This window comes from Wyeomyia smithii, chromosome 3 (genome assembly GCF_029784165.1).
Source record: "Wyeomyia smithii strain HCP4-BCI-WySm-NY-G18 chromosome 3, ASM2978416v1, whole genome shotgun sequence".
NCBI classification, from domain to species: domain Eukaryota; kingdom Metazoa; phylum Arthropoda; class Insecta; order Diptera; family Culicidae; genus Wyeomyia; species Wyeomyia smithii.
This window is the reverse complement of record NC_073696.1, coordinates 132,601,970-132,628,151: the sequence shown is the minus strand read 5'-3', so window position 1 is coordinate 132,628,151 and position 26,182 is coordinate 132,601,970. Positions and strand designations below refer to the sequence as shown.

General features: G+C 38.8%; 1 protein-coding gene and 1 long non-coding RNA gene across 11 annotated transcripts in view; one reads left to right on the top strand and one right to left on the bottom strand.

The window, feature by feature from the left end:
• LOC129727020 (ubiquitin carboxyl-terminal hydrolase 38) overlaps positions 1 to 12,700 on the bottom strand; it is a 71,507-nt gene extending 58,807 nt beyond the window's left edge. For 5 of the 7 annotated variants that reach the window (XR_008728458.1, XM_055684384.1, XM_055684386.1 and 2 more), the window contains exon 1: positions 12,427 to 12,700. The gene's annotated coding sequence lies outside the window, so the exon portion shown is untranslated. The remainder of the gene's footprint in view (positions 1 to 12,426) is intronic. The other 2 variants (XM_055684382.1, XM_055684385.1) reach the window with 1 other exon arrangement.
• A 2,566-nt stretch (positions 12,701 to 15,266) lies between these two features.
• On the top strand, positions 15,267 to 21,758 carry LOC129727021 (uncharacterized). 4 transcript variants are annotated; one of them, XR_008728463.1, is made up of 5 exons: positions 15,267 to 15,516; positions 15,976 to 20,749; positions 20,810 to 20,956; positions 21,009 to 21,374; positions 21,430 to 21,758. It is a non-coding gene; the product is annotated as an uncharacterized LOC129727021 (long non-coding RNA). The 4 variants fall into 4 exon arrangements; XR_008728461.1 differs by having other exon boundaries at positions 15,267 to 20,407; positions 20,484 to 20,749; XR_008728462.1 differs by having other exon boundaries at positions 15,267 to 20,407; positions 20,471 to 20,749.
• The last annotated feature ends 4,424 nt before the right edge of the window (positions 21,759 to 26,182 follow it).

Sequence of the window (26,182 nt, the reverse complement as noted above, 5' to 3'; positions counted from 1 at the left end):
AGCAAGCCACGGGCGTGAGAGTGACACAGCAGCTAAATTTGAACCACTGCTTCGCGGCTCAGCAACTGCTATACCAAGCAGTCACTGAGTCGTTGTCGGACATCGCCATAATCTCGGACCCCTACCGAATTCCTTCCGGAAACGGTAACTGGATTTCGGACGGGTCCGGTATGGCGGCAATATGGACGACGAGCAGGTTCCCGGTTCAAGAGATAGTGTCAACTTCAAACGAAGGATACGCGGTTGCCAAGGTGAACGGAGTGTACTACTGCAGCTGCTATGCTCCGCCTCGTTGGTCTACCGAGCAGTTCGCAAGGATGATCGACCGAGCCACCGGGGAGCTGATCGGTCTATCACCGTTGGTAGTGGCGGGCGACTTCAACGCATGGGCAACTGAGTGGGGAAGTCGACGCACAAACCAGAGAGGCCGGATCTTGTTGGAGGCTTTGGCGAAGCTCAACATAGATCTGGCCAACGTCGGCTTGAAGAGCACCTTCAGTAGAAACGGCGCGGAGTCGATCATCGATGTGACATTCTGTAGTCCAGGATTGATCACGAACTGGAGGGTAGACGATGGCTACACTCATAGCGACCATCTGGCGGTCTGTTATAGCGTAGACTGTAAAACGAGACCGCATGTGGCGAGTAGAATTAACACTCCAGCTCCTCGCGGGTGGAGGATATCACACTTCAACGAAGAGGTATTTGCGGAAGCAATTAGACTAGAACACGAGGCAAGCAGAATTCGTAACCCGAGCGCTGATCAACTTGTTGCCATACTTTCGCGGGCGTGCGACGCCACTATGCCTAGGAACCGCCAGCCTAGGCATGGAAGGCCACCAGTCTACTGGTGGACCGACGCGATAGCGGACCTCCGCAGAGCGTGTCTTCAAGCGAGAAGAAGGATTCAACGTGCGCGAACCGACGAAGAAAGGGAAGATCGTCGAGGGGAATTCAGTTCCGCAAGAGCGGCGCTTAAGAGAGCAATAAAAGCTAGTAAACGTGCGTGCTTCGAAAGACTGTGCGCTAGTGCCAACACTAACCCGTGGGGTAACGCCTATAGGATGGTGATGGCCAAGACTAAGGGTGCGATGGCGCCCGCAGAAAAATCACCAGCGATGCTTGAGCGGATCATAGAGGGACTCTTTCCACGCCACGAGCCAAATCCTTGGCCTCCGGCTGGCGAGTCACTTCACCGACGTTCCAGTATCTCAAACTCAGACCAGAGGTGGTCGGCCAACCTGCCGAACACCCAATATATGAGTGACGGCGTTAGCCGTGCCGAGGCAGAGGAGGCGGAAACGGTTACGAATGAGGAACTCATCGCGATCGCCAACTCCCTGAAGGTGAGCAAGGCACCGGGATTGGATGGGATTCCGAATCTGGCTGTGAAGGAGGCCATCAAAGAGGCCCCCAGACTATTTCGGGAAGTCATGCAGAAGTGCCTGGATGACTGTACATTCCCAGACAGATGGAAGCGACAGAAGCTGGTCTTATTGCCGAAGACAGGGAAACCACCTGGTGACCCGTCGGCATACAGACCGATATGTCTGCTCGATACGGCGGGTAAGGTGCTCGAGAAGGTTATTCTCAATAGACTGGTTAGGTACACCGAATGTGCAAACGGTCTGTCGAGTAACCAGTTCGGCTTCCGAAAAGGCAAGTCTACGGTGGATGCTATTCTGTCCGTCACCAAAACAGCAGAGGTAGCACTCCAGCGTAAAAGATGGGGCATTCGCTATTGCGCAATCGTCACGTTGGACGTGAAAAATGCGTTCAATAGTGTTAGCTGGGATTCCATAGCCCACTCGCTTCGGAAACTAGACATTCCGGTGTCTTTGTACAGGATTCTGGAAAATTATTTCCAGAATCGTGTGCTAGTTTACAGCACAGACGAGGGTCAAAAATGTGTCCCAATTACCGCAGGGGTTCCACAAGGTTCCATCCTGGGCCCGGTACTGTGGAATATCATGTACGATGAAGTGCTGAAACTAAAGCTCCCCCAAGGGGTTGTGATCGTTGGATTTGCGGACGACATCACACTTGAGGTCTACGGCGAGTCGATCGAGGAGGTTGAGTTGACGGCTTCGCACTCTATAAGCGTCGTCGAGGACTGGATGCGCTCCAAAAAACTGGAGCTGGCGCATCATAAGACGGAGATTTCAGTTGTCAATAACCGCAAGTCGAAGCAACAGGCGTTGATCAGTGTCGGGAATTGCACCATCGCCTCTAAGCGCTCCCTGAAGCTGCTGGGGGTGATGATCGATGACAAGCTCGCCTTCGGGAGCCATGTCGAATATGCCTGCAAGAAGGCTTCAATGGCTATTGCAGCATTATCTCGCATGATGTCCAATAGCTCAGCAGTGTACGGCAGCAAGCGGAAACTTCTAGCTAGCGTGACTTCGTCCATACTGAGATATGGCGGGCCAGTGTGGTCCAAAGCACTAGGTACTAGTAAACATCGGAGTAAGTTGGAAAGTACCTACAGGCTCATGTGCCTGAGGGTTGCGAGCGCGTATCGAACTGTGTCATACGACGCAATCTGCGTCCTGTCCGGCATGTTGCCTATCAGCATAGCCATTAAGGAGGACGTAGAATGCTTCGATCAACGTGACACAAGGGGCATACGAGGTACCAGAAGATCATTCTCGATGATCAGATGGCAGCAGGAGTGGTCCAATTCCGCGAAGGGTAGATGGACGCATCGACTTATTCCGGATGTATCCGGATGGGTCGGGAGGCGCCATGGAGAAGTGAACTTCCATCTGACACAGATTCTGTCAGGCCATGGTTGCTTTAGGCAGTATCTACACAGATTCGGGCATGCGGGGTCCCCCATGTGTCCCGAGTGCGCGGATGCGGAAGAGACTGCTGAGCATGTCTTCTTCGTGTGCCCTCGTTTTGTGCATGCGCGGAGCGACATGATGGTAGTGAGCGGGCCAGACACCACTCCGGACAACCTAGTTCGGAGGATGTGTAAAGACCCAAACATTTGGAGGGCGGTTTGTACAGCCGCCTCTCAAATAGTTTTAGAATTGCAAAACAGGCGACAGGTTGACCACCGACACGCCAGTGTTAGCTAACGGCCAGTCTCCAGGTTAGTTAGCTAAGTTAGCAAAAAGACCTAAAGAACCAAGAGGGTGCACAGAGCACAAAAGCCGCTCCCCGAAGCAATACCTAGCGGTGGTCCCGGGGAGTATTATGGGCTGGAGACTGAAGGGGTTTTAGTGGGTCCGGTCACTGATTCAAACCAACCCCACACTCCCTGAGGTTGGTCACCTCAGGGGTTTGGATGCAAATTTCCCCTTCACCTGAAACAAAAAAAAAAAAAAAAAAAAAAAAATATATATATATATATATATATTTATATATATATATTTATATATATATATATATATATATTTATATATATATATATATATATATATATATATATATATATATATATATATATATATATATATATATATATATATATATATATATATATATATATATATATATATATATATATATATATTCATATATATATATTTATATATATATATATATATATATATATTTATATATATATATATATATATATATATATATATATATATATATATATATATATATATATATATATATATATATATATATATATATATATATATATATATATATATATATATATATATATATATATATATATATATATATATATATATATATATATATATATATATATATATATATAATAGTGTTGAAATGTCACCATTTGTGGCAGAACACACATTATTAAATCTGAATAGATATTTTAGTACATAAATAAATCATTACAAACTACCCCCCCCCCCCCCCCCCCCCACCCCCGCTATAAAAAAACGTGAAATAAGTGATGACATTCAAAATCCAAATAGTTTTGAAAGAAAAATCTATGAAAAACATGGTGCGTCTAAACAAACGCATGTCACTGTATAAGTAAAGCACCTGATGAATGGCAAATTGCTTTTATTTATATTTCATAGTGACTGTAGTGGAATGTTATTCTCAACACTTCCCCACAATTTGCACATTCAGCGGATTAAACAATCTCCGATGCATGTTCTTAGGTAATCCTTTGTGAACGCGTCGGCTGGTTGATCTACACTCGGGATGAATTGCAGCTTGACTCGTCCTGCTTGATGAAATCCCGTATGAAGAGATATTTGATGTCCAGATGTTTCATCCTCGGGTGCGATCTCGGTGCTTATGCACGGAATGCTGTCCTCCATTATAATGAATGGTGTTATAACCACATCCAATTCATTAAGAAGTTTTGTTATCCACATCCCTTCTTTTGTAGCAGCACACAGTGCAATTAATTCTGCTTCGCTGATTGTTGGTTGTCGTTTCGTTGACCACGAAATCAGATTTCCATAAAGTTGATATGCATATCCTGATACCGACTTCCTGTCGTCAGGATCATTTGCAAAATCCGCATCTCCAAATCCAACTAATGCTGGTCTATCATTGTGTTTTGCATACACAATCTTCGTGTTACTTGATCCCCTTTAGTATCTCAGGATTCGTTTTAATCCTGACCAATGCCAATCTGTTGCACAGTTTGTATACTTGCTTAGGGCGTTTACTGCAGCACAGATATTTGGTCTTGATGTTAATGAGAGATATTGAAGACATCCGATCAATTCATCAGTAAGTTCAGTAAGTAAGTTCCTCTTCTGATTTTGACCATTTAGTGCTACTATCCAGAGGTGTCCCCACTGGTTTACACTCAGCCATTCCATATCTTTCGAGAAGTCTCTCAACATATTTCTTCTGAGAAATCTCGATTCACAGAAAATGCTTCACTTTGGAAAGATCTGTCATTTGGAATAACCTTCCAAGTTTTCACTTAATCCATGATATCTCATCTATGTTCTTGGCAATTAGCAGAATGTCATCTACATAGAGTATTAGGATTATCCCCTTGGATTTCGATTTGTAGGTGCAGCAACCGTTTTTAAGTGGAACAATTCCAAGTTCTGCCATAGCATCATTGAAACGTTTGTTCCAAGATCTAATTGCTTGCTTTAGTCCATACAAGCTTTTATTTAGGCGAACAATCTGACTTTGTCCATTTTCATTGAGTGGCAATTTCATGAAGATTTCCTCTTCTAATTGTCCATTTAAAAATGCTGTTTTGACATCCAAGTGCAAGTGCTAAACGAAGGCTTTCTAGCTTTGCAACAGGTGCGAATGTTTCACTATAGTCGAATCCTGGTCGCTGTGAACATTCTTTGGCTACTAACCGTGCCTTGTGCCTTTCATCTTCTTTCAGCGAGAAGATCCATTTTGAGTATATTGGTTTTACTCCTTTTGGAATACAGTTAACCACTGTCCAAGTATTGTTGCTATTCAATGCAACTACAGTTAACCACTGTCTAAGTATTGTTGCTATTCAATGCAACTGCTTGCTTCCATTCCTCCCAGTCCACTAGTTTCTTCAAGTCCTTGATGTTGTGTGGAATTTCACCACTTTTGGATTGTAGCAATTTTCGCTGACTAGTCCGAAAAACAATGAGGAAAACCAATACCCCTCTGCCTTCGTCTCAATTCTTGTTGGTCTCCATCTTCCTCTCCATCGGCTTGACTATCATTTGCACTTCCGTAATCAGTTTCGCCAACTGATTCCTCCGATGCGTCCTGATTCTCACCTGGATCTGGATTTTGTTCAACTATGGTAGCATTTTCTATTTGATCTTCATCGGATGGTGATCCATGACTATCATTCTCCTGATCTTCCTCAGAAGTTGATTCCCGACCATCACTCTCATGATCCTGATCTCTTCACCGAGATCTTCATAGTTATTCTGAATTGGAATTGTGTATAAAGTGTCAAATCCTGTTCCCCAGGTTTGAATTCATTCATTCCATTTCCACGATAAACTATGACCGATTCGTCGAATACATTTCCACCAATCTCAGTAGAACGTGTTTCGACATTCCACAATCTAAAACCATTGTTTTCGTATCCCACAAAAATCGATGATTTACTCTTGGAATCCAATTTTTGACGTTTCTCCTTTGGGATTTGTTTGAATGCTTTGCATCCAAAGATTTTCAAATGTTTCAAATTGGGTCGTCTTTTAAACCACATTTCGTATGGAGTTTTATCTGACTCTAACCCTTTTGTTGGAGATCGGTTCAATAGATATGTTGATGCATTCAATGCTTTACCCCACATATCTTTAGGTAACCCGCTTTAACAAAGCATTGCTCCTACCTTTTCCATTCATGATCTATTCATCCGTTCACTGACTCCGTTTTGCTGAGGAGTAGATGGAATAGTATAAATCATTTGAATTCCGTTTTCCTTATAGTATCTTTGGAATTAATTACTCGAGTGTTCTCCGCCATTATCGCATCTCAGCATTGAAACATGGGTTTCGGAATATGCTGACGCCATGGCTTCATACTCTTTGGATCTCTCAAAGACTTCAGACTTATGCTTCATTAGGTAAACTACGACAAAATGCGTGTAGTCATCGACCGCGATAACCGTCGTACGTTTACTGCTCCATGTTGCCACAGACATCCAGATGTATTAATTCTAATGGTCGTTTTCATCTTGGCAATTTCATACCCTTAAATCAGAAAGCAGCTTGCTTCCCTGCCAAACAACCATCGCATACATCAGCCTGATTTTTCTTTCAGAAGATATGTTGATTCCCTCAATCATACCTCTTTTAATAAGCATTCCAAACCAGTAGCACCTATATGTCCTAGTGTTTTATACCATGTCTCGAGACTCATCTGTTTTCCAGAACATGCCGATCCGGACTTTCCATCCCAAATGCAATCAAGGTAGAATACACCATCTGTGAATTTACCTTTACCGATTACTTTATTTTTGATATTCAAAGATAACCTCTTTTTCAGAAAAAGTGACCCTTTTCCATGAAGACTTGCCTTTCTGACCGAAAGCACATTTTATTCAAGATTTGAAATTAATAGAACATCGTATAATTCCAATACCTTTATTAAATTCTTTCCGACCACTTTCTTCAGCCGCAAATTACCCATTTTCGTGGCCCGAAGATTCTCGTCGCTTTTGGCTGTGGAGAATATCAGTGGTCCCAGAAATTCTTTAATGTCATCCAGCAGGCGCTGGTCGTTGACCATGTGGTCGCTCGGTCCAGAGTCGACCACGAAACGAATTCGTTTGTTCCGCATCATCGCCTTCGGTTTTGTCATCCTTGCGTGAGGTCGTTTGTTGTCCTTTTTCTTCTGTTCCATCTCGTACTTCTTCTTCTCCTGCGCTTTGAACTTCTTTACGAGAGGGCACTTGTTGTAGAAATGCCCCATTTCGTTACAGCTGAAACAACGTGTGGTTTTCTTCTTCGATGTCAAGGCGACGTTTGGTGGAGTCCTCTCCTTCGCTTTGTCTTCCCCAGCTTCTGCATCAAAAAACATCCGCTTTATTTCGGTGGTAGTCATTCCGTACAGGTCCTTATTTGAAAGTACTAATAACGCTCTCTTAACACGAAGATAGTAGCATAGGATAAGGCGCGCTCGAAAGTTTCCCTTTCGTAGCCACCATTCCTACGTCAAGTTGTCGTTTTGGCCTGGTAAGCGTCAGGCGGTGTCCTCTCGTATGCCTATCGACTATCAGTCTACCACTGATATAAGACGTCCGGTCCAAGGACTGCTTCTACTGCTACTACTACCAGTTGAACACTGTTTTGCTAATTCCTATCCGATGTCTGCTGCAGCTACCAGTTAACCACTGGTTTTCCAAGTCCAATCCGAGGACTGCTGCAGCTACCAGTTAACCACTGGTTTGCACCTACCAGTTTACCACTGGTGATGCTACTGCTACCAGTTAACTACTGGTTTGCACCTACCAGTTCACCACTGGGGATGCGTCTGCTACCAGTTAACTACTGGGCCCATAACCATTTGTTGGAATGTAAAGCCAAATCGAACTAGTCGGTTTTAATTCTAGGTTAAAAGGTAATCTTTATTTGAAATCATCTCGTCAGGTCATTACAAGCGACCGTGTTGGTCTAGCGATTGTTACAGTTATTTTGTGTTTCTCTTTCTTAGACTTATCTACCTACTATTGCTTGTAGCACACACACTTAAGCTGCCGCGCACGTGTTGCACAGCTTTAAGCTTCCCACCTAAAGCTTTACATGCAATATTGCATACATGCTGGCTATCAATATACATTCTCAATCTACATACTAACTGATATAAGTAAAGCGCCTGATGAATGGCAAATTGCTTTTATTTATATTTCATAGTGACTGTAGTGAAATGTTATCCTCAACAGAATTCTGACCTAAATTCAATACTGTTTTTTGTTATTTGGAAACTTGTTTGATCAAATTTGATTGAGTTTTGACTGAGCTAGAAGAAACTTTCGAAAATATGAAAAATTGCGCCGGGCATGCAAGGGTTAACTTTGACAGAGGTATGTGAATCATGCAAAAGTTGCGTTTGAGGACACGTTAACATTGCCTGGTGTTGTAAGAGCAATATCTTTTGATTAGTATTTTTTATCACGAATTTTCAGGTGATCAATTTCACCCCACTGATCAATTTCACGGTACTATAGATTCTACACGACGAATTTAATACTGATCGGTCCAGCAGTTTTAAAATCATCAAAGGTTGATATTGTAAACAGACAGACATGATCTACCTCTACTCTTTCCCACTTTGCGAGAACATTCCAAGCCAGGGGGTACAATCGATATGAAAAATATTGCCCAGGGGTACGCGGACAAAAAAAGATTGAACCGCTGATATAGATGAATCCAATAATCTAGAAAAACAATAAACTAGAAGATCTCTCTCTCTCTCTCTCTCTCTCTCTCTCTCTCTCTCTCTATCTATCTATCTATCTATCTATCTATCTATCTATCTGTCTATCTGTCTCGAAATTGACGAAAATGCAGATGGGACTAATGCACCGACAACCGGTGACTAATGTGCGTATCACAGCAGTATAGAGAATGTCACAGTAAATGGTTGGCGTCTATTCATGAATGTCGTCTGTGCTATGGATGTGACTGGTTCATTGTTCGCGTAAATCTGTTCTTGTTGTAAATTGAAACTTTAATCATTTTTTACTGCTGAGCAATGAAAGAATAATTGTAAATATCCAACATGTTATTTATAATCCAACAACATATTATTTATAATTGTAAATATCCAACAACATATTATTTATTGTTATCCATCATGTGGTTATGCTGTCACCACATACATAAGACATACATCGGGCAGTTGGACAGGACGAGGTACGGAGTACTATAGGGCAACGTGTACCAGAAAAAAAACGCCAGTGTTACGTATGTCTTATGCATGTGCTGTTATTATCGTTCGAAATCTGACGGAACATTTGCCAGTTTCATTTCCAATTTTCCAGAATGTACTCCAGTATAAAAATAAAAACGTAGTTCCACGTCAAAACTTCATAATTAGCATGAAATGCGCTTACTACTTGATGACTTGTTACTCAAGTCACTCGAATGCCTTGTCTAACCGTTTTGAGCCCTGTATAACCAAGGGTTTTCGTACTACAATGTTTCAAGTAATGCCGAAACCAAAATGCATAGATCCTTTCAGAAATTTACTTTTTAGAAAAAATCCTCGACCTGTTACAAATACTTATAGCGAATTTCTTTATTCCACTGTGTGCGGGCGAAACTGCCAAGGAATAATAAAACGTCATCGCCATTTAAGACGCAAGTAAGAAAGAGATGCCAGATAATTGTTTACGAACTTAGCACGTGCAGTGGTGGGTTGAAGCTGACAAATTTTACAGTGCGCTTCGGGCAGCACGGCAGGTCAAAACTGGGTAAAAATCGAGCGAATGAAGAAGGGTTTTGACAGCAGAAGGGTTTAGACAGCAGTGCGCTTCCAGGTCAAAAGGAGGTGAGCTGGTGGAATAAAGAAATTCGCTATTAGTTTGCTAAGGCAAATACTAGTACAAAATTTCAGTCAAACCGTATATGATCGATAACATTTTTTCCAGAGGGGATTCACTGCTGTCAAATTTCATATATGTGTGTGTTATCGCAGATCAACTCTGGTCCATGACGTTTGTTGGTCCATGACGTTTGTTGGTCCATGATGTTTGTAACTAAGAACAATAATGGGGGAAAAATGTGAATAGCTAAACAACATTCATGAAAGTTTTCCGCGGTTTCTCGAGTTTCGATGAAAAACATTCCAATTGTATAATATTTCACATCGATCAATTTCATGACCAAAAGGAACAAAAACCTCCCCTCCGTCTACACCCAACAAAACGACAAGAACACGTTTGAACCTTAAGCACAAAACCAGCAACCAGACCCCGCACAATAGAACCAGGACCCAAGGACTACGAGCCTGTCCCAACTCACGACATCGTGGCTCAGCAGAACGAATCCATACATGCCATTCGACGATTATCAGACGACCATTGAACAACAAAACACTGATTGGAAATCCCATGCTAGTTTTAAGTTAGACTTAATTTCAGCTCGTAGTCGGCAGCGAGGATAAAAAATTTGCTTTAGTTTTTAAGTCATCAGATATAATTGGCGCCGTTAAACATTAAATTGTATTTGTGCCGTGTCAAATAAATGTTATGTGAAGAAAAAAAAAAAAAAAAGGAACAAAAACCAAAACAAACACCATGTTGCCGAATATGTTGGTTACACGATTTTTGACAGATAGATCCCCCCTGATTTTTTCGTATTTGTCAGCTTTTGCACTGGGTTGTGTGTGACATATTTTTGGCTCCATTTTCATTTCGAACCCACTGTGGTTCCATAAAGTTACATGTTATTTTTGGGTTATGGAAAGACGGCGTCTTTTCATACGCCTGGTATCTGCAATTAATTCGGCATGATTCTGCTCATGTTTCCGCGTCGAAACAAATCAGAGCAAGCCACCTAATTAATATTGTGTTGCTCCGGGTCGCTGGTGAGCTTTCACATTGAATGCATAGAAATAAATTGATTTCATGCGTAAAAAATCCGAGACTTCAAATTTTTCTCTGATTATAACTCTCGAGTTCCCTGTTATTCCCTGATTTCTCTGAATACGGCAAATAAAAATAGATTATGCCTAATGTAAGTGCCGACGATCCTCACCCATATAGGGCGTTTGGTTTTGATCACCTGATATAGAACGTCGAGTATGTTGATCTCCAATAGAATGCAAAGATGACCAACATGACCGCTTTCAAAATAATGTTTTACTATGTTGGAGCCTACCAAGCTCTGCTACTTTCGTTGCTTGAAGATGTAGGGCAGTAGGCAGAGCATTATTTCCAAAGCTACCGTTGGTGAAGTGCGTATGGCGCTGGTAACGCAGAGACAAGCCAGTCAATTACCTTAATCGAGTTTAACTCGAGCAGTTACCTCATTAACCTTCGGTTACACAAGACCGACATAGGTAATGATTGTTCGAGCGATGGTCATGTAGGACGAAAGAGACAATTGTGGTTTCAATCCCCTTTTTTGACTACGTAATCAATTTGGGCCTACCAATTCAAAATTATAATTAGGTATTTGACTTCTCTACAGAAGTTCGGTAAAACATATAACATAACATAAAACCTCATTCGGTAGAAGAGGAGACAAGATGTGTTTCATCCGTCTGGTAAAGGGTCAAATATACGGTCATATCTTGAACACCATCCTCTAAGTCATTTGGTGTCAATGGCAAGGGTCAAACATTTTTTTAGTGAAATACTTTACAAATAGAGACCAGACTAACCAAAAATCAATTTTCTCAACTCATAAGTATTTACAGACAACACAATCGAAAAACATTCAATCGTCACCGAAAAAAGCAAAGCCTTGGTGCTACATTCTGATTCGGAACTTGACCTTTTTTTTTCTTTATTAGAGAGGCTTTCAGCTTTTTGCTGGTTCGCCTCCAGAACCGGAACTTGACCTTCTGTTTACTATATACAGACTTCGCAGCCAACCGTTAAGTGTACAGGACAATTGCGGGGCTAGCGCTACGATCCTACTGACACGAACAGTCTCTCCCGAGTCAAGAGTCAAGACTCGAACAAGCATCGTACCTCGAGACCAGCTGTGAAGAATCGTCACCACAAAGTACAATATTTTGGTCTGATTTTTTTCAAAAAACATTTAAGCATCGACGTCATCTCACTTCGCTTGTGTAAAATATCTAACTAGGTTGTCAGTTTTATTAGGCAATGTATCTAGGATAACTCTGGATTTGCATCTATCAAATAAGGTTTTACATATGATTTATTGTGTTGATACATCATAGTGTTCAATTCTATCAAACACAATCAATTTAAGCACAGTTTTTATTAATGAATATATACTGTTTTCCTTATTTTCACAATTTCCTACGACTCAAAACAAAAATTCATCATAACTAATAAAAAATTACAAATGTCCCAGCAAAATGAATATTTACCTAGAAGCGACTGGAAAACGCTAAGCTAGCCTTGACAATTCTTGTATATGTGTTTTCGGCAATTTTCCAAGGTATTTTAAAACTTGTGACTTCTTTGATAGACTGAACATGCTTTTCACAACACAAGCATTTTGGCACTAATTTTTAAACTACCTTCAATAAACAAAGCACTCCAACTGTGCATAAATTAATTACCAAGTTGATGATTTGAGCAAGATTTTCTCACTTTCATGATAAACATGACAAGTTTGATCGATCATCGATGTACAATTCAAAACTGCCAAAACAATTTTGACACAATTTTGTTACACTCTATTAGAAAAGTACTTGAGTGAAATGTGAGTTTATTCTCAACTTAAGAATATACACGGAAAAAAATCTGACTTGTTTGTTTTCAACTTATTTTTGGTTAATGTATGAACAAAATATATATTATTGTCCTTGCACAATAGAATGCAGGGTATTTTCAAGAAAAAAAGAAGCAACACCCGCAACTAGTGAACCTGTATATTAGAGAAATGACAAGGCACTCACCGTTAAGGAATCTGTCAACATCAAAACGGGCGAGCTGTATAATTTTGCATTGCCGTTATCCGTTTTGATGTTGACAGTTGCCTCAACGGTGAGTATCTCTGCGTCTCTCTGGTATATAGACTTCCTACCCGCAACTGACAGACATCTCAAACACTGGTGAAAAAGTGCTGTAAGGAATAACACTCGATACACGTTCAACTGGGGATAGTGAAATGTTCATAATTGAAATACAAAAATATCCGAATAAGTTTTACTCTCTACACCTCATTAGTTATTTACACGCTCCTTCAATTTTACCCTAAACTGAGTAACATCTACTCTGTTTTATATTTCTATGCTAAACGTTCCTTTAAAAAAATTTGAATTACCAAAGTGGGTAACTTCCACTCAGTTTCGTTGATTTGTGATTATTGTGCATGCAGAGAAAAATCGGAAGCGACGAGTCGCTCGTCTCACATGGATTTTCCAGCGAATTCAACAACAACAACAATTGATTCGACATAAAATGTCCCGAAATGTGCCACTGTAATATTTTCTAATAGTTTTGAATGTATTCTAGTCGCAAAATTATGTCAATTCAATCAAAGAACATTAAAACTGCATTGTACTGTTCGAGAAATAATCATACAAAATGACATCGCTGGAAATCTTCGCGTCGCTGGACTCACCAGCGAATTGCAGAGTAGTGCTGCAGCGACAATAATAGCAACAGAGTAAAATTTGCTCAGTTTCTGACAGATAGATATGTCACCCAAAAGTGAGTAATAGCACAAATACTCTGTTTGGAGTACGTCCACTTTTAACGAAACAGAGTGATGTTTAACTCAGTTTAGAGTAAAACTAAATGAGCGTGTAGGGTCTTTTTATTTGTTTCTTAGGTTTTCGTTTGTCTTGATCGAGCAAAGAATATCATATTCATCATCAAAGGTATGTACACTTTATTGCCATTCGCGATGGGCCCCAGTTCTCCTATTTTTATATCGGTTCCCGCATAATCAATAACCATAAACGGATGATTATCCATATAGTTTAACGATAACCCAAATAGTCGGACTATATCCCGAACTAGTTGTTAGGCACGTTCTTGGGTTATTGATTATGAGGGTTAGTGAACATGGTACGACAACATAGTACTGGTTTGTTAAAGTTCGCATACTTTTGGCGATTTGATGAACAGTCGCCGTTCGATAGCTGCAAGACTTTTAACTGCAACGCTTTTTAACTGCAAGACCGATAACTGCAACAACTTCGCAGTTATCGGACCGCAATCTGTCAAATCTGATGTCAAAGTCACATTTGACATAGAAGTGGCAGATCTCGCGGGGGGGTTCTGAATGCATTTGAAAATAAAAATTGTTGAATCTCTAAAAACATTTCAAAAGGACTCTTTAATTTCTTTCGATTTCGTTTACTTGTTGTCTCTTCATTCTAGATGGGAGATTATAGATCTCCACTATTAATCAATGCACTATGGTCGGAATCGTGAAATTTCACGACAAAAATCTCTAGGTCGGAAACCATAGATACTAGAGATTACTTGTCTTCTAGAAAGTTACTCTACTAAGAGGAATCTATCTTTTGGTTTGACTGGTTACTAGGGTGGTCCTATTGTACTCAAAATAAAAATTGTAACTTTTTTATCTTATGACATAGAGCAATATTGTCTTCCACAAAATTGTAGCTAATTTAATTTCATGAAACTTTGTTAAAAAATTATTGCTCTATCTCGTTTTTTCACTGTTCTAGGGCAGTTTTTACAAATTCATTCGGGGTGGGTCTGAAAAAACACTATTATTGCTCTAGTTTTTTCAGCTTTATTCGGATTTGAAAGCGGTGTTCGAGTGACTTTTAGGGCCTAAAAAACTGCATATTTTGACACTTATAGATAATTGTTAACTTTTCAGAGAAAAAAGTTACAGGTATTTTTTAGTTCTAAAATGACTTTCTGGAGGCACCCTACTCCCTTGTTTGCACATATATGCAACAACAACACGTTTAGAATGAAAGTACATAGTTTCACCTTCAAAATCCATTTTGCAGGATTAGTCAACTTTTGTTCCCGTTAGGGTTAAAATGCATTTAAAAACTTGGAGTTTTCACACAAAAATTTGCTAATCTACCATTCAAAACTATCTAGTCATTCCAATTCGATTTTCGTCTGGAAAATTGCTTCGAGTGACTTCTGGGGCATGAAAAAGCGCCTTGTAAAAGCAAAATAAATGCATAAAATATACTCAAATATGGCGTTATTTTGTAAAAACGTGTCAAATTCATGTTTTTTTATGTTGATAGCATTGCATAGCACTCTTCAGCAGTATTTTTAGTACTTGTTTACATACACGTTGGACGAAATCGTTGTCATAAGTAAAAACAGCCGAAGACAAATTGTCTATAAAAGAAAAAAAGAAAGAATTGCAAGGTATTTTATTGGAAAAGTTCAAGGTCGATATACCTAAACAGGGAGGAGGTGGATCATCTACCACTAGGTCGATGTGCCATAAACTTCTATTGGAGCCAGAGAAGTTTGCATTGGCACTCGGTCTAAGCGAAAAATTGGTAAAAACCTAGCTGCTGTAATAGTAATAATAAACAGCCTAGATCAAGTGAACAATTCCACAGAAAAATTTTCAGCTTTATTATTTTTTTTAATTATTATTTTTGAGACATTGCACTGGTGTTCCTGTAAGCTAAAGATAACAATTTGTGCATTCGAGTGTCTATGAATGATCAAAAATGTTTCTAGCATTTAAACGGTTTGATTGATCGGTATAGTATCTCCAGCAAAGTTGTAGATAATAATTTTGTCCTTCAAAAATAAAGTATTTTTTTTAGATATTCAATTTATAAATTTTTTGGATTTCTTTTTGATGACTCAAACAAAATCTTATAGCAAGAAATGGTACTTTTAGTCTATTGGAAAACCCGTGCAAACTTTCAGCCAGTTAAAAAATAATCGATGGTTAATATAAATGGTTAATAAATGGTTGCCCATTTTTTGTGGAATTACACAAATAGATATAGCGGACTTCGATAAGCTTTTTGACGTGATATTCAATATGTATACGGGTATACGGGTGGTATCCCATGCCTGCGACACTTCATAAAATTTTAGCACATTCTACCAGGACAGGATCATGGCAAGTCTACCCCTTTCAACGGGATTTATGGGTAAATAAGGCTCTGAAGGTAGAAACAAATATTATCGGAACGATCTCCAATTTCACGCTCGCTAAAATTCTAGAGCTGCGAATTCTACGGATGTTTTTTATCGTACTATGGATTCTTCAGATCCCATTCTTGCAACTAGATTTGCCAGAAAAAGAGCAGATATTCAAAGGTCTACGATTGAGTGGAGAGAGTACTTGGATTAATATGCAAACAATTTAGGTTCATGAATAATTGAATATGTAGAGAACCCTATAAAAATGCTATTTTTCAATTTTAAAACAACGATAATTTATTTTCAACGATCATTGGAAACAATTTATTGACTTCAAAATAAGCGCTTTTTCATGCCCCAAAAGTCACTCGAACGAATTTTCCAAATAAAAATCGAGATTTTTGTCGTGAAATTTCACGATTCCGACCATAGTGCAATGAAGCAAAATCACCATGTTATGTGGTTCACTTTTCGTAAGTCTTATAAGAGAAAAAAATCCTTTGTGCATTGTTTGGCTAGCTTTCACTACTCAGCGAGGCAGTGCATAGTAGATTACAAACAATACTTTGTGACCGAGCGTTATATAGACTATCTTACAAACTGACAGGTGTCACGGATCCTGCTGACATTGATGTTGCTTTTACTTGCGTTATGTCAGCGGTTCCGAGCTTTCTGTCAAAATTTCATTCATGAATTGAGTTCAGAAACGTCTCGTAAAATGATCTATTGTAGTGATGAACTTTATCTTCACCTACATGTTAGTTATGTAAAGTAGTTACTAAAACGCAATAAATTATGATGCGGAAATATGAATATCAAATTGATTAATCGAATAGCTTGTCTATTTTAGTTTTCTGCTATTTTTGCCACTATTTCATTTAAAAAATACATATCGACATCATTGAAAACAGAAATGGTAGTGACGGACCCCCCTCTAAATTTTGGCATGTGTCAAGTGTTGCAGTTATCGAACGGCATTCGATAACTGCAGTGTAAACATGTTGCAGTTATCGAACGACGACTGTATTTATCACAACAATGCCATGATATATAAAATGAAAGTCGTGGGACAATTATGTCTAACATGTTATGATAGTAATAACGCTACGCTATTGCTAATTGTTTTGACCTGGGAGGGAGAAACGGATACGAAGCTGTGTGAGTGTCAAAATGAACCAGAATGAGCTGTCACTGACTGTCAATTTGAACCAAGCGAAAAAAGGGTTTTTTTTTGTAAAGAGTATTGTTATAACTGAACGGTAACGCGTTGCTTAAAAAAATATTCATCGCAAACAGTTTTTGTATTCATTGTCGTTTTACAAAACATTTTGGTTTATTTTTATGTAAAATAAAAATTTCATAAGCTTTAAGGAATAATCATGTTAGCGAAAATCGATTATTGAACTTGCGTTTTTTCTGGATTTAAGGCTTTTGTTACTATTTCGAACACAATTCATCACGGCCGAATGACTATTCTCGTTTCACAAAATAGTGAGATGTAGGATTGTTAAATTTTTGAAACTGCATGAAACCATGAAAAAACCCTACCTTACAGGTTACGCTCTCGTACATATTTCCAGAATGTCTGCGCAAATATATATGAACTCGAAACTCTAAAGAAATTTTTATACAACGGCAAATTGAAAAAAAAAACGCAGATGCGAAAAATTTGCACATTCAGCGTTTCTGATATTAATAAAAACTTCGTTTGAGTCATGCATGCGTTACAGCAAGACGATTGCTACACGCTATCAAAAAACGACGCATGTCCGTGTTCTCTGTTTTGAGTGTAGTATTTGTTTCTCTCTCCCAGCTCAAACCGTAAAGTCGGCTTATTCCCGAATTTACACGATGAAATGAGAGGTTATTTCTGGAGCTAACAGAAGTAGAATGAATGCCAACAAAACCTTGCGATATGCTTTGTTAAACTTTTTTTTAATATGGCATTTGAATAATTCAATAACCAAGGGATCGAATGTAGTATAAAACCAAATAAAATCTATATTTCATTATCTTTATTTTAAATCTGAATTATCATCATCTAAGCACTTGTCGAGCATATTAGTAATTGCACTCAATGCATTTTCAAAGAATGCATTTTTTTCCTGTGGCTCTGGTATGAGCAAAAAAAAAACCTCATGAAAATCAATGTTTGAGAATTGATTGATTTATTATTAGTAACAAATATTCATGACGTTCTCGTACGTTCATCAATGCTTCATCTTCACTAACTTGTATTAGCTCAAGCTTAAAAAAAGCAAAGCCTTGGTGCTACATTCCGATTCGGAACTCAACCTTCTGTTTATTATATACAGACTGTTTGTATTAGCTGAAGCTTATTTTGCCTACATAACGTAGAAAAGTGAGCGAAAAACGATTTTATTTGTTCTACCGATGAATACATTTCCGGTTTGAATTGCCTAATTCCTACAGAAGGGTGTACTTTTGACATCATTCGTTTATGAGCATCTTCCGGTGAAACTTTTTTTCTTATGGTAATTTAATTCTTTAAAGGGCACATTAAAAAAAGGCTCAACAAAAAGTACATATTGCGTAGCTTTGTTGACATTCGTTCATTCTCTTGCTGGCTCCAAAAATGACCTCTCATTCCATCGTGTAACTCCGAAAGTAAGTCGAGAGTAATTATTTTACGATTTGAGCAGTTTCTAAATATAAGATTTTGAAGAGCCTGTTCACCCACCGACCACTTTTCTTTTCAAATTCTGCAAACGATTGTATTAGTGCATAAACAAACATAACCTGAAAATTATAGCTCAATGGAAGAACAATGACGCAAAACGGAGTTACGCTTCTCGCACAATGGTTCGAAATGATGGTCAATAACATGTAATAGAAAAAAATGAATTTCCTCAGGCATCTTTATAACGGCGCATTTTTTGAATAAATCTAATGAAGGCTCTTGAGTTGCACTACAAAACTTATTATTTGGATTTTGATCCTAGATCTGTTGGTAAGAATAAACTGCTGTGAAAATCACCTTCTTTTCTTAGAAAAATGCGAATATCTCATCATGTATTCTCGATAGCAACTTTCAATAACCCTCATTTTGTTGCCTTTATAGAGTAGAATAAACATGCCTATTTTCATGAAAATCGATTCAGTTTTCACAAAGTTATAACAATTTTACGTTTTTGGCAATTTTTGGATATCAATTTTTGACATGCTTTTTTACCCCCTTTTCAAAAAAGCTGACATTATGCAAAACATCGTTCTATTAAATAGATAAACAAACCACGAAAGTTTCAGTCCGATCGGAGAACCTCGATACATACGATACAACCTTGTCAAGGTGGTTGCGGTTCTCGCGAACTGGCTCTTAAAACAGACCGATGTCATGACAACAGTTTCCTGAAGCCGCCGCCGATGAGGATGGCGCTACTGTTGGAAATATGGTCATAAGCACCGTTCATTGTGCCGCATGTGTTACTGTACGGATTTTTAGCGTGCTTCTAACTATATTGAATGTAGGGCTATCCGGAACGTGTTGAAACATGTTTGAACGTGACCATTTATGTTCTGCACAAAATACATAAAACGTTCAAAACAATCAAACAATCGTTTTTCGCTTTCTGCATTTCTTCACACCACTTGCAGCAACAGTTGATCTCGCATGGACGGTGCTTAATCGGCTGTTTCGCAAGCACTGACAGCCTTTTGACGTATAATCGAGCCAGAGAGCCAGAGAAAAACGGCTTCAAGCGAAATGTATGGGGATGACGTTCGTGACAGGGATGTGTCTTAAAACTACACATTTTAATCCAACATTAAACCTGTACACTGGTTCAGTTAAATTTAACAAAGCATCACCGGTGTAATCTTTCAAAACTGTGTACCTTGTGAAGAATTTCGAAAAATGATATTCTTTATGCCATGCTGAAAAACAGAACTTTATTGTTCTTGGCAACAAACGACACAAAAACTGTGTTGCCGAAACGATAGATTTTCTCTTTACACGACTCTACATAGACTCTAAGGGGCGACATCTGGGGTGGCATTGCGCAGCTCGATTCGAACGATTTTCGCTATTTTTGAGTAGGTCACATACTGCCAGTTATGCTTTAAGCACAGACTAACAGACGTAACACTGGAGCCTCGCTCTATCGCCAACAAAAACGGTCAATTTGAATCTCAAGTCGAGTAAGAACCGCCACGCGAAGATGATGCTCGGGGCGCTGGTGTGCATTTTTTAAGTAACGATTTTCTATATTCCACTGGAAGCGTGCCAACCTAACTAGAAATAAAACGATATTGCGATTTACGATACAGGTAAGAAAGAGATGCCAGATAATTTTTTACGAACTAAGCGTATGTGTTGGTGTGCTGAAACAGACAAAATTTACAGTGCTCTTTGGAGGTGCAACCCGGTCAATAATGGGTCAAAACCAATCAAAAAAAGAAAGGTTTTGATAGCAGATAGGCTGGATCTAGGTTAAAACTAAGTGGGATCCAAGAATAAAGAAATCCCGATCTCCCGAGTGTTTATATGTAAACAAATAACACCAGAAGGAAGTCCATCATGGGTAGAAAATGTGAATACTATTGCTGTAAAAACAACGATTCACTACAACGGAACAAAGTTTATCACGGTTTTCCTCATGATAAAGAAAGGTATCATAATATATTATTATCAATAAGTTAATCAAAAGAAATAAAATATCAACAATGCAGGAGTGCTCTATGGGTACAGCTTTGTAACTCGAAACAATTAACCGAGAGGTTCGCAAGTGGAGTAGTAGAATCTATCAAAAAGTTGAAAGTTTGTTCGGATCACTTTACTCCAGCATGTTACCGAAATACTTCTCTTCTAAAGAAAAAGTAAGTAAATTAAGATCGTGTAAAAACAGAGTTAATAATAGTTGAGTTTTAGACTGCAGGACACTGCAATTCCATCTCGATCGACTGAATCTAATTACAATTGGATGAGGCTGGAAGCGTTAGACAATATATTAGACAACGAAGGAATGAAGTTATCTGGACAGATAGACCTCGATAGAACACCGTTGTTGAAGGAAAGTGGAGAGCGATCTTGCATATCTGTGTCAGATCTAGAAGAAGCGTATTAAAACCGGAAGATTGGTGAAGAGTGCCGCTCAGATAATCTGCATGCAGAGACACTTGACTTTCATTATTGCAAAATTAAGGAAGAAAACTTTGACGTACCTTTTTCCACATACCGAACCATTAAGCTTGAGATAGAGCAAGCGGAGAATGATACTAAATATGACACGAAGTGGTAATGCTGGTAAATATCAGTGCATAAATATTAACATACTATTTGTTATTTTCAGGTTCCACTACAGTAAGACTAAAGACAGTCTAAATAACTGGAATCTCGAAAATACACTAGAACGCGTTGAAAAGAACAACAACGATCTGGAGACAGATTTGAAAATAAATTACAAAGCAATGTATCATGGACAACTTCAGCGTAACACCAAGCTTCGAGAAGAACTGCGTAGCGTTAAAAATTCTTTGCAACATTCGAAACGCAAGAGCAACTGGAGGATGAAATCTTTAAAACTTAAAACAACGAAAATAGCTATTTTGAAACATGAGCTCCGTCGACTAAAGAAATTAAAACAGCGAAATGAACAACTCGGAGAAGAAATAAAACATATTGTTTATTGTTTATTTATTTCGTCAATCATGGTAGACTACATACAGTTTACTTACATATATGATAAAATTGTTAATTTTGTCTTCTGTTCAAAGTTTTTCTTATTGCTACCCTGGACATAGTTACGTCAATGTGTACACAATATTGATTATATGTGTTCATCATTTGGTTCATAGGTCTATTAGTTGCATACATTGTTCGTTGAGGAGCCACTTGAAACAAACTTCTGGTTCTAAGTATGCGTGAGGGTACATAAAAGTTTAAGTTTTCTAGTAGGTTTTCTGATTTGACACGATGATAAAAGAGACCTGCACAGAATGAAAATATCACCTATCGATTTATTTGCCAATTTTACATAAGAAATGCTATATTTAAGGTATCCAGTCCAACGGCTTTTAATTAGTGGGAATTTGGGTTCATTTTTGCCAGTGTGCATTGGTCGAAAATTGACATCGCCAACCAGCGTTGCCGGTGCTATCAATGTTTTGACTGGCTGTCGTGTGTGCCAAAAAGAGAAGCACACATTTTTATTTGACATGTCTTTAAATGTGAATTTGTGTAGGTGTGAAGAGGCACGTTTGCCTTCGCCATGACAATGACAGCAGTCGCCAACCGTTGGGAACGGTTGGCGGCAAAAATAGAAATAATTCTATTTTTTGCAACAACAACAAGTGACGGTCGACCGCTGTGTTCTGATTGGTCAAAAAAGAACGGAACGGTAGCGGTTGACCGCTGCAACGGTTAGTCTGATACAGGCTTTACTACACCCGTATTTGTACGCTCTGTACTTTATTTTGAATGTTCACTTGAAATTATTTTAGAATATAACAGGTGAAATCATAAAAAAATATAAATCAAAACAACAAAACATGTTGTTCAGCAATACTGCCAGCAAGCCTGATGATAAATTTCAACGCACTTGGGGTTTTTAATTTCAACCAATCAGCGAATGGTTCCCAAAGAGGATGCAAATTATAGAGAAATAGTAGCCGGGCCTCAGGAAAGCATCGCGCTCTCAAATTTGGCAGTCCGATAACAGCGCTGCTAAAGGTTTATGCTGGATGAAACGTCAAACTGAGACGATAGCAACGACCGGTGTGAAAACGGGTGAGTGAGCAAAATAGCCGCACTGTACACAGCCGTCATAACTATAGTCACTGTATATTTTACTAGTCTGGTGGAGTGGATTCGGGAACCAATTTAAACTGTTATAACGGCAAACAGTCAATGGAAATTCAATACGACTGGTTCCCGTTATAACAGTTAAAATTGATTCCCGAATCTACTCCGCCAGGCTAGTAAAACATACAGTGACTTTAGTCATAACAACTTGAATACACTGGGGTCTTTTTTTACGCGGTTGGTGTACCGCGTTGAAAAAATCCGCATATAAAAAACGCGTAGTTTTGAAAAACCGCGTAAAAAAACTCCGTTCAATAATAAGATCCGATCAAAAATAATGACACGTAAGTAAATATAAACTTGAAAAATGATATAAAAATGGTAATGGAACACACAAAATGAGTTTATAGTGCTTCTAAAATGAAAATTCATTGAAGAACATGCCAATAACATTTTCATAATAATTTTGCCACGTGTTTAAGCTTTCGTTCCTTATAGGAAGTAAATCGCAACGACCCTGACTCGTATCGTTGTACAATTATTAATGTATTTTTGTTCCTTCTTCCCGAATCAACGGAAATTGCCTATTTTTTGATAATAACAGCAAATATATTAAAAATATGCATTGTTTAGATTAATAAAACAGAATATCTTATTGTCATGAACCATACGATTGATTTTTACTTTATTGGATTTACTTATACTAAACTTTTTTAATACCGCGTAAAAATAATCTTTCAAATCGCGTAAAAATAATCCGCGTTATTTGAAAAAAACGCTTAAAAATAATCCGCGTTATTGTAAAAAATCGCGTAAAAAGTCGCGTATGAAAAAACCGCATCAAAATAATCCGCGTAAAAAAGACCCCAGTGCAGTAGCGCACTGGTAAGTATGCCCTTAGCATAGACTCTGGACTTAACATGACATTCGATTGTTTTTAAATATTTTAGGGATCATTCAAATAATACATAACGCTCTAGGGGGTGGGGGGTATTCAACGGAGCGTTATATTGCATGTGGCAAACATGTGAAATTGCGTTACATGGGGGTGGGTGGGTATTATGCATTAAGTTAAAAATTGGAGTTGTCGACTAGCGACATTCGATTTTACTCTCATACCATACATTATATACTGTATAGCGCATCTGATTTGCTATACAGCGCATTACTTCCGACGTTAAGAATAATGTACGGTATGAGAGAAAAATCGAATGTCGCTAGTCGAAAAATTCGACTTTCTACTTGGGCGACAATATTGAAAATTGCCAAATTCCGCGTTATGTAATATTTGAATGGTTCCTTATACGATTCGAGAGATCTTCGCCTGAATCGATTAATAAAAGTCTTAAAGATCGATTCATAAACATGAAATAAGGCCGGTTCTGTAGAAAACGTATCGATTTTGCCCACTGCTATCGAAAATCAACAAAATAGCATTGGGCGATACGACGGAGAGTATCGATACCCGAAGAACCAAAAGTATCGAGATACTCAAAATATCGGTCAAAAAGTATCGATACCAGAAGTATCGATACTATAGCTGAGATCATTTTTTGATTTTTTGATAAATACATTTACTCAGGGTGGCCACTTCACCGGAAAAACGGGAAAAGCGGGAAAAAGCCGGGAATTTTAAATCACCGGGAAAAAAATACGGGAAAACCGGGAAATTAGGCTTCACGCCGGGAAAATCATCCTCCTTCATGTCTGCCGCTTTATTTGTTCAACAGTTTCTGAGGAAATGTCAACATGAGACCCTGTTTTTTTTATGTTTACCTAACTGGCATGATTCTGCCGGATAGGGGAAAGCTGGTTGTTGGTTTCAGTTAAAGTCGACAGCGGCTTCGCAGCAAGATCTGCGTCAAATAAAATCAGGCTTGATCAGGTGGATAAATTTACTGTTCCGTAACATATATTGTCAGATTTTAAAGAAGTCAAAAAGTTATCAGCGTCGCGGGAGGTGTATTGAAACTTCTTGTGAATAGTGTTCGACATCGCATCGGGGAGAATCCGGTCAAAAGTCAAATAGGACCGGAAACTTCGAGTCTCGATTTTATTTCGAACCGGACCGGAACGGAGCTACCCGGTTTGTACTTCCCGATTTTTGGTATGATTTTAACCACAAGCAGCAAAAAAAAATTTGTACATTCTGTGTTGGACCTTTTGACTACTTGATTTTGTTGGGGAAAGACGCCACCTTGAAGAGCTATTTGTTAAAGATTTCTCAGATTTTTTCTATATCAAAAACAAACAGTAGCTAAATTTTTTTTTTTCAAATTGTTTATTCAGAGTGTCAGTTGAATTTATTTTACGGACCATGAGAAAATTTCTTATACATTACATTGACCCCAGCTCGAAAATTTTAAAGTCCCAGGATCGAAGTTTTTCGAAAAAAAAAAATTGTTTTGAAATAACAGATCTCAACGTTTCATGCATTTTGCATAATGCATCTAGACAGTTTCATGTGCATTTTTTTCATTGGTCACTCTGAGGCTCTTCTTCCCAAAGTCCGCTTGAAGTTTTGCCTGAGGACATTTTTCTAGAAGACAAAAACTCTATGCCCCAACTCTTGAATTTATCCCACGCATTTCATTGGCATCCTGATACAGAAGCACTGCAAGCTCGAGAGAAGGTTGACAGAGAAAGATGCAAAAGGAAGCAAAAAAGCGCGAGAAGGCAAAGATTGTCAACGATTTGGAGATAAAGAGGGCGAAAATTGTGCAGCAGATCACCATGAAGGTACTTGCTAAAGTCGACAAACAGCTAAACACGATGAAGGAGGAATGTTTTTCATAGTTTTGTAACACTATTTTTGCAAGGCACAAATAAGCATGTGAAAATTGATTTTTTTCTCATATGTTTTAAAAATAAAACACCGGGAAATTTCACTAAATATCATCGGGAAAACCGGGAAATTGAAAATTGATATTAAGTGGCCACCCTGAATTTACTGAAAACCAGTATTCGATTCAGTGATTCGCGAAAATACAGCAAAACTATTTGCTGAACAGAAAACAGTAAATGAATGGTTGCTGGAATCCAGCAAAAGAATTGATATGTCAAAAAATTTACGTCAAGCTGTCATTAGTAAAACGCGCCAAATCGCTGTGCAGCTGGTACGGGATCATCGCTAAGCTCCTGATAGCGAATATGGGACCATAGCTAAGTCCTTGTTGGGCTAGATGAACTTAAAAGTTGAAATGATAATCATACATCTCTAGTTCAACAGTAATTTGCCTATGATCCGATGGGCGGATGGAATCTGGTGCCTGGCGGAAACATTGTTCCCTTGAATTAACTGG